Source organism: Cervus elaphus, chromosome 27, assembly GCF_910594005.1.
Source record: "Cervus elaphus chromosome 27, mCerEla1.1, whole genome shotgun sequence".
Classification (NCBI taxonomy): domain Eukaryota; kingdom Metazoa; phylum Chordata; class Mammalia; order Artiodactyla; family Cervidae; genus Cervus; species Cervus elaphus.
Window position 1 is genome coordinate 53,052,671 of NC_057841.1, and position 10,052 is coordinate 53,062,722.

Consider the following 10,052-nt stretch of genomic DNA (forward strand, 5'->3'; position numbering starts at 1 on the left):
CATATTAAAAAGCAGAGACATTACTTTGCCAACAAAGGTCTGTCTAGTCAAGGCTATGGTTTTTCCAGTAGTCATGTATGGATGTGAGAGTTGGACTCTGAAGAAAGCTGAGTGCTGAAGAATTGATGCTTTTGAACTATGGTGTTGGAGAAGACTCTTAAGAGTCCCTTGGACTGCAAGGAGATCCAACCAGTCCATCCTAAAGGAGATCAGTCCTGGGTGTTCATTGGATGGACTGATGCTGAAGCTGAAACTCCAATACTTTGGCCGACTCATGCGAAGAGTTGACTCATTGGAAAAAACCCTGATGCTGGGAGGGATTGGGGGCATGAGGAGAAGGGGACGACAGAGGTTGAGATGGTCATGACTTGATGGACATGAGTTTGAGTAAACTCCGGAGTCAGTGATGGACAGGGAGGCCTGGCATGCTGCGATTCATGGGGTCACAAAGAGTCGGACACGACTGACGGACTGAACTGACATTTCCTTTTACTGGTGTTATAATTTTGCTTTTCAAAGTTAGGACTTTAATCTCCTCGAGGTTTTTTTTATACCTATGCTATGAGATTGAACTTGATTTTTCTCCTTAAAGTGAGGCAACTCTCCCAACTGTGCACTGAATAATTCACTGATTTCCCACTGAGGAGGAGTGATGTCTCAGTTCCCTTTGTTACCAAGGTTTTGCTTCTGACGTCCCTCCTTTGGGTCACTGCTCTACTTGCTGTTCTTGCATCAGTACCACACTGTCCTGATGATTCTAACTTTGCAGTATATCCTGTTATTTGGAAGGGCACGCACCCCTTCTGCCCTTCTTTTGAGAAGTGTCTTAACTATTGATAGATGTGCTTTTCCCACATATAGTTTAGAATCAGATTCTCTTCAACTAGGATTTTGATGTAATTACATTTAATTTGCAGGTTAATTATTGTGAGAGTTACTATTTTTACAATGTTAAGCCTTTCTACCAACGAACATAAAATACGCTCTCGATTATTCAGGTTTTCTTTTATGCATTTTAATAGGCTTTTACATTTTTAATTCAGATACAGTCATCCTTCAGTATCCATGGGAGACTGATTTCAGAAGCCCCTCAGTTACCAAAACTGCAGCTGCTCAAGTGTCTTATATCAAATGGTGTAGTATTTGCATATAACCTATGTGCATCCTCCTGTATACTTTTAATTCTTTCTAAATTACTTATAATACCTAATACCATGTCAGAGTTATGTAAATAGTTGCCAGCTTGTGGCAAATTCAAGTTTTGTGTTTTGGATCATTCTGGACTTTTTTTTTCCAAGTATTTTTGATCCAGAGTTGGTTGAATCAGACGATGTGAAACCCAACCATATTTCATGTGCATTCAGCATTTTTTTTTAAGTTCTACTAGTTTACTGCTACCAACCCATCTCCCTCCACCCTCTTGCATGCATGGGCAGTCATGTAACCCCATGGACTGCAGCCCACCAGTCTCCCCTGTCCATGGACTTTTCCAGGCAAGAATACTGGAGTGGGTTGCCATTTCTTTCTCCAGGTCAACATATATTTAATTTCAACATATGCTATAGTTTCATGGCTATTAAAAGTAGTATCTTATTTACTGGGTTTTGAAGGTGTACCGGAATACTATTGATTTTTATATATTACCTTGCTATCTAGCAACCTTCCTGAACTTTGGTGGTGGTTTAGTTACTAAGCCATGTCTGACTCTTGTTACCCCATGGACTGTAGCCCATCAGGTTCCACTGTCCATAGGATTTTCCAGGCAAGAATACTGAAGTGAGTTCTCATTTCCTTCTCCAGGGGATCTTCCTGACCCAGAGATCAAATCAGTGTCTCCTGCACTGCAGGCAGATTCTTTACTGACTTGAGTTATCAGTGAAAGTGAATTTTATTTAGACCTAATAATTTGTTAATTCTCCTGGGTTTTCCAGATAAATGGAAATGACATTTAAATGACAAAAACGTCTCCCTTTTCCTCCAGTTCTTAGTCTCTTTCGCATGGCAATATATTGGTAGTCCTCTATGATAAACTGGAGAAGGCAATGGCAACCCACTCCAGTACTCTTGCCCGGAAAATCCCATAGATGGAGGAGCCTGGTGGGCTGCAGTCCATGGGTTCGCTAGGAGTCGGACGACTGAGCGACTTCACTTTCACTTTTCACTTTCATGCATTGGAGAAGGAAATGGCAACCCACTCCAATATTCTTGCCTGGAGAATCCCAGGGACGGGGGAGCCTGGTGGACTGCTGTTTATGGGGTTGCACAGAGTCGGACATGACTGAAGCGACTTAGCAGCTGCAGCTATGATAAACGGCAGTGGTGGTAGCAGATTTCTCTGTTTTCTTTCTGAATTAAAAGAGATCACTCTAAGGGCTCACTGTGTATAGTCTCTGACTTCTAGATCCTCTTTTAAAGAGCTGCTTGATTAGGTCAGATTCACACAGGATAATCACTCTTGATTTATTTAAAGTCAACTGATTAGGAACTTTAATTATATCTGCCAAATCCTTTCCTATCCTATCCCTTAGCTACAATAAAACCTAATCACAAGAACTGCATCTCGTCAAAGTCACAGGTCCTGCCCACGCTTAAGAGAAAGCAATTATACAAAGGCTTGTCCCAATGGGAATCATCTTAGAATTCTGCCTACCACATACTTTCAGTTCAGATTTAGGACTACCTAACTTCTTCCATCTTCCACCATTATCTGTTTTCTGTATGTCAAAATCTCAGTTCCCTGTAACACCAATACACTTATTTCCTTTATCTTGCAATACACACTAACAGTCTCAGAATGATAATAAAACCAAAACTCCACCACCAATGTGGTTCCAAAAAAAATTTTAAGGACTTACTTGGTGGTCCAGTGGTAAAAACTGTGCTTCCAATGAAGGAGGAGTGTGTTCCATCCCTGGTTGGGGAACTAAGATCCCACATGCCCTGTGGTATGGCCAATAAGTTAATAAGATCAAAGAAATAAAATTACTTAGAAATGTTTAAGACTTTATACGTGTGTATGTGTGTGTGTGTGTGTGTGTGTGTGCGCATGTGCGTGTTACCATTCTTTCATCCTTTGGGTATATCCCACCAGGCATGTAGAGTCCAATTATTTGTTTTAAAGTCACTTGGAATAGCAGCTCCCTGTGAGTTATCAACTTGATGCACAGTTAGGTTTTATTTGTTTCAATTTGTTTTCACTTTTTAGGGATTGCCTTTTAATATAAATTGAATTTTATTATGTTAAATGTTTACACAGTTCTACAATAAAATCTGCAGAACAGATATATTTAGAGAATTCTAGCTTCTCTATTATTGGCTTTTCCTCATAGGCAGCTTTTAAGTATTTTTTTTTTATGATTTAGTCTCCCATTATTTTTTAATATAAGCAAATATGTATATATGTTTGTATCTGATGGAGTGAGGGAATCACATTATGATTTCACAATTTTTAATGGTTATTTTTCTATTCAAACTTGTTTCTCCTTCTGTCATTATTTTGTTTTTCCAGCTTTGAATTCCTTTCATTTAGATTTTCCAATTTATTAGCGTGCAGTAGTTCATATCTTTCTAAAATTATTTTGACTGTAAAGTATTTCCTCATTGTTTTTTGCATTCTGTTTACTTGTATATCTTTCTACTTTTTCTTGGTCTTATTACAGAATCATCTAATCTGTTCAACAAATTGCTTTTTATTTTGTTATTCATACTTATTGCTTTTCTTCCCTCTTGCCCACCATCATCAAATATCATTGATTTTTGCTCTTATCTTTTGCACTGAACACTTAGCCCTTTGGTTTCAGTATATCTTGTTTGTCAAATAAATGTGTGTGGTGCTATCAATCCCTTTTAAGTAAGTACTCTCTTACACACACTTTGACACTTGGTGCTTTCACTGTATTTTGCAGTTTCCTTTATTACAATTTCTCTATTCTAGCATGTGATAGTATTTTTTACATTTTCAGATTTTTAGGAATTTAAGCTACCCTTTTGTTATTGACTTCTACATTTACTGCATTATGGTCAGAGAGCATGGGCTACATGGTATTAATTCTTTGGAATTTATTGAGGGGCATGACCAGTACATGATTGATCTTTGCAATTATTCCTTATATTCCTTGGAAAGAATATGTATTCTTTATTTGTTGAGTATAAAGCTCTCTATTAGAGTGAGCTGACTAATTGAGTCATTAAAATATATTTTATCTTCACTTTTTAAATATAAACTATTCAGTCTATCAGCTTCTAAGTTCATACACACAGTTCCCGACTTACGATGGTTCAACTTGGGATTATTCAGCTATACGGTGATGGGAAAGTGATACACTTTCAGTAGAAACTGTACTTAGAATTTTGATCTTTGATCTTTTCCTGGGCTATTAATGTTCAGTACAGTATTCTCTCCTGATGCTGGGCCGTGGCAGCAAGTCACAGTTCCTAGTCAGTCACAAGATCACCAGGGTGCACAACTGATGTATTTACAACCATTTTGTACCCAAACAACTGCTTTGCTTTTCACTTTCAGTACAGTATTCAATGGGTTTCCAAGGTGGCGCTGGTGGTAAAGAACCCGCCTGCCAATGCAGGAGTGGTTTCAATCCCTGGGTCGGGAAGATCCCCTGGAGGAGGGCATGGCAACCCACTCCGGTATTCTTGCCTGGAGAACCCCATGGACAGAGGAGTCTGGTAGGCTACAGTCCACAGAGTTGCAAAGAGTTGGACACAACTGAAGCGACTTAGCATACAGCACACAGTATTCAATAAATTACGTGAAATAGTCAACACTTCATTATAAAATAGGCTTTGTGTTAGATAATTTTACCCAACTGTTGGCTAATGTAAGTATCCTGAGCATGTTTAAGGTAGGCTAGGCTAAGCCATGATTAGTAGATTAAGTGTATTAAGTGTTATCAATGTTTTAATGTTTTCAAGTGTTTTCAGTGTTTTCAAGATAAAACTCCTTAGTAAGTCAAAGAAGATCTCTATATGAAGTGTCCAGTTATGCTTGTTGATTCCTCTATCAGTTGTTGCTTTGTATTTTTTGAGGTGATATTGTTGGGTGCGTATAGTTTATAATCTTTACAGCTTCTCAGTCTGTACTGCCTAAGTCCTCTTTGTCCCTTATGAAGTTTTCTACTTTAATGCCTATTTTGAGTGATACTAAATGGTTTCTTTTGATTCATATTTATCCTGTATCTCTTTTCCCTTCTGTTAATATTTGAATAATGATTCACTGGGCCCTCGCTTTGGTGGTGTCATACGATAGTGTGACAAACATCAGGATGCCCCCGAGTCCAAGTTCAGCTCCTCAAGTTGCAATAAGTAGCCTCAGCTGTCTCTAATCCTGCACTGTACCCTGCTCATTTTCTCATCATTTTTCTCTCCCACAACGGTCTTGTTCATTATTATATTCCTATGTTATAGCACTGTACCTGATATTTAGTAGGCACTCAGTAGATATTTGTTCAATATGAATGCCCTCAAAGAACATACAGCCTTGTTAGGGAAATGAGAGCCCTTTAAGGATAGCTGATGGAACACTTGCTATCTGTGAAACCTTTCCCACACATATCACCTCTCTGATCTCATCTCCAACCTTGCCCCTCTCCCTGACTCTGTTCTGTCTGCTGTGATCTTACTATTGCCGCATTTACCAAGCTCATTTCTACTTCAGGATCTTTATACCTGCTCTCCCCTGACTTTTCATAGCTCACTCCTTTACACTTCAGTTCTGCTCAGATGTCATATCTTCAGACAACCTTCCCTAATCATCCTATTTAAAATATCATCTTCTCTCCCAAACTAGTCATTCTCTGTGGGTTTTTTTTTTCTTTTTAAGTAACAGTTATCACTGTATAATATTACATTATTTGTTTGGCTACAGGCTTATTGTCTCTAGAATGTAAGCTCTTAAAAGGCATCTAGAGCAGTGCCTGGCAAAAAGTAGACACTAAATTTTTGTTGAGAGAATTTTCAGTTAATTCTCAAGGAAAAAGCTTTAAAGAAGTGTGAGGGTACCTATTTTTATGGATGAAGTAAATAAAGCTGAGAAGTTTCCATAACTTGCCTAGGAACACAGCGATGGAGCTGGATTTGAATGTAGGTCCCTTTGACGCCACAGCCCATCCACAGTCCCCACCACCATGTTACTGTCTCCTAATGAAGCAGATGCAAACACACAAGACCGTAGGGAATCAAGTGCGAGCTGGGGGCTTGTGGTTTTTCTGATGAGATCAGCTGGGATGAAGTCATTTCTCGGCAGAGGGCTGGGTGCTTTAGATGACTGAGAGTTGGAAAGGTGGGGAAGGGAGTGAGGGCAAACCCCGGGCTCGGTCCATGATTGCCCACTGTAGCCTTTTCCTTGGCTGAAGAATCGGTTCTGATTTGCTCTCTGGGGGAGCAGGGAGGGTGGAGGGTAGGCTGCAGGGGAGAAAGGGCATGAGCCTGCCTTCTGGGGCCTTTGGGTCAAACACTTCCGCAAAGAACCCTTACCAAGAAGCCTTGTGGACGGCGGTTAGGAGGGTGGTACAGATGCGAATTCTAACAACTGCAGTCTCGGGTTAAGTTCAGACCAAGTCTAAGCTCCCCTTTGAAGCTGATTATCTGTGTGTTGGGGAACAGCGGTTGCGGGGGAGGCATCCAGGCTGGAGGGGGCTTCTGAGCCAGGGCTTTTATTTATTCATTTATTATTTTTGCTGCGCTGGGTCCTTGTTGCTCCCTGTGAGCTTCTTCTGGTTGCCGTGAATGAGGCTACTCTCTGGTTGTGGTTTGTGGACATCTCATTGCAGTAGCTTCTCCTGTTGTGGAGCATGGCCCTAGCTGTAAGGGCCTCCGCAGCTATGGCGCACCAGCTCAGTACTTGTGGCCCATGAGCTTAGTTGTCCTGCAGCATATGTAATATTTCCAGCTCAGGGATCCAACCTGTGTCCCCTGCGTTGGCATGCAGATTCTTAACCATGGGGCCACCACGGAAGTCCCAGGGTGTCTTATTTAGAGAGGATAGGGGTTACTGTTGAGCCGTGTAGGAGCTGACCTGATAATCAGCCTCCCCTAAAAGGGATGAGGGGGAGGAAACAGCTTCGACCACAAGGGACATCCGGGGCCTTCTCATTTCCAGCGATGGAGGAGGCTCTCTTGGCCTGGGAGAGGGCTGTGGCCCTCATACGTCTTAGGAGCAGACCCTGGCTCCTGCCACACTTCCTCACTGGGGTCACCTTGCAGGCCAGGCTCCAGCCAGCTCTGGGTAACCAAGGCAAGAAGAGATCAGAGGGCAGGAAGTGGGTAGGGACAGTTCAAAGGCAGCAGCTGGAGGCAGCTTATCAGCTGTGCCTGGAACTGAAAGTCAGCCAGGCGAAGGAAAAGGGAAGAAGCAAAAGCAGAGAGGCATCGGCCACCACCGGAGAAAGGGAAAGAAAACTTGCAGCGGGCTCAACGTGTTCTGGGAGCCTCAGAGAGTGAGGCTTCTGCTGGCCACTTTTTTTTTTTTTTAATTTTAATTATCTGTTGGCTACCCTGGGTCTTCGCTGCTGTGTGCAGGCTTTTCTCTAGTTGCAGAGAGCGTGAGCCATGCTTCAGTTGCAGTCCAAAGGCTCCTCGTTGCGGTGGCTTCTCTTGTTGCAGAGCACACGTTCTAGGGTGCAGCGGGCTCTAGAGCAGTTACGTGCATGGGCTCAGTTGCCCCACAGCAAGCAGGATCCTCCTGGACCAGGGATCGAACCCATGTCCCCTGCATTGTCAGGCGGATTCCCAACCACTGAACCGCCAGGGAGGTCCCTGGCCACGTTTTCTTGGAAGAAGGGGACTGAAAGGCTAAGTCTTGGAACCAGGTATCCTTATCCTTCTCAGGGCTCCTTCCTGAGAGGTAGATGTGAGGTGTATACTGCTCAAATGCTCAAAGCATCCTTCTTCTCCTTCAAATTGTCCTTTAGTTGCTCAGTTGAGTCTGACTCTTTGCGACCCCACGGACTGTAGCCTGCCAGGTTCCTCTGTCCATGGGATTTCCCAGGCAAGAATATTGGAGTGGGTTGCCATTCCCTCCTCCAGAGGATCTTCGCGACCCAGGGATCGAACCTGCATTATGGCTCCTAAATTGCCAGGCGGATTCTTTACCACTGAGGCAATAGGGAAGATCCTTCTCCTTCAGATACCTCGTCCCTAAAAGGTGGCACCTGATTATCCTCAAAGCTCCAAAAAAGTAGTAACTGTAATTTTGGTCCTGGGTAAAATCAATTGTTTCCCTCAAGGTTGTCTCCCCCTAAAATGCTTTAAAAATAATAAAAGATGTAGGCGATGTTAAGGTAAGATACTTCCCCCCTTAGGGCTGAAAGCTGAAAGTCCTTTGTCCAAACACTCATTATAAAATTCTTATGTCACTAAAATGATGCCACAGCACAAATGCCAAATGTTTTTTAAATGTTTTGTTTTTGCTTTTGATGAAATCATCATTTACAAGGCTCCCTGCCTGCAAAGTTCTCTCTTGTGCCTGTGATGCTAAGTGAGACTGTTGGATGACAAGTTCACTTGTTGGGCTAAAAACTGTCTAGATTTAAGGCTGATTTGGAGTCTCTGAGGACAAGGAAATACCGGATAAATCATAACTCTTTCAGTTAACGTTAATCACCATTTATTTCCTTACTTTAAAGTATGGCGCCCCAGTAGGCTCACTCTGAGTCTTTATCGAATGCCAGGATGTGTGAAAAATGAAAGCTTTTGACTGAAAAGCATTTAAAGTACATAGAATCACAACTGTGGACCGTCTCCTAAATGTTCCTTTCTATTCCTCCCCTCCCCCATACATTTTGCATTTTAGGCCCTAGAGTTCTGGGTCCTAGAGTCTACGGCCTCGCCTTTGGAACTCTGATCCAGGGACCAGCAGGATCCGCCTCGTCTGGAAACTTGTTAGAAGCACAGACGCTCCAGCTCCACCTTGGATCCACTGAAGGAGATTCTGCATTGTAACAAGACTCCAAGGGATTTGTGCACATGTTCAAAGTTGGAGAAACACTGCTCCAAGGCACCTGGGCCCCCTCCTTCCTGAGGCATCAGGTCAGGAGGCCCTGCTGGGGCCTGGCTTCAGCAAAGAGCTATTAGGGTCACTGGGCAGCTCCACAAAGCATGGTGTGTGGAGGGCTGGAGGCTACAGAGGGTTCAAACTCCAGTGGTACTGCTGAAGGAACTTTATCACATGGGCAAGTGACTGAAAAAACTTTAATCTTACAGAAAACTTGCAAGAATAGTACAAAGAACTTCCATGTAGCCTTTATCCCTATTCACCGATTATTAACATTTTGAAGAATCCGCCTGCCAATTCAGGAGATGTGAGCTCAATCCCTGGGTTGGGAAGATCCCCTGGAGAAGGCAATGGCAACCCACTCCAGTATTCTTGCCTGGAGAATCCCATGGACAGAGAAGCCTGGCAAGGTATATAGTCCACAGGGTTGCAAAAGAGTCGGACACAACTTAGCAACTATGCAACGACAGCACAATATACTACTACTCAACAATCAAAAGGAACCAGCTACTGATACATACAGTGATATTTTGGATCTCAAAAACAACATGCTGAGTGAAAGAACCCAGTTACAAAAAGCTGCATACTATACGATTTTATTTATATGAAATTCTAGAAAAACCAAAACCTTAGCAACAGGAGGCATGTCAGTGGTTACCTGTGGTCTGGAGTATGGAGGTGAGGACTGACTGAAGAGGGGTAGAAGGGAACATTCTGGAGTGAGGGAAGTGTTCTAACTGGGTCATCGTGGTGACTGCACGATGTATACATTTACCTAAATTCACTCTCTACTTAAAAAAGTTAATGTAGATTATGGTCTAATGCAGATTATACCTCAATAAAACTGTAAACAAAACCCACACGTATCCGTCTTCCACTGGAGTTCAACTCATGAGCGTGTCTTCCTTCACAGCCTGGCTCCAAACCTATCTTCCCAGTCTTAGCTCCCACCTCTCCCCTCCGAGCATTCACTCAACAAACATTCGAACATTCCATGAATGGCCCAGCGTTAGACATTCTGCTGAGGGCCAGAAAAGAGAACCTC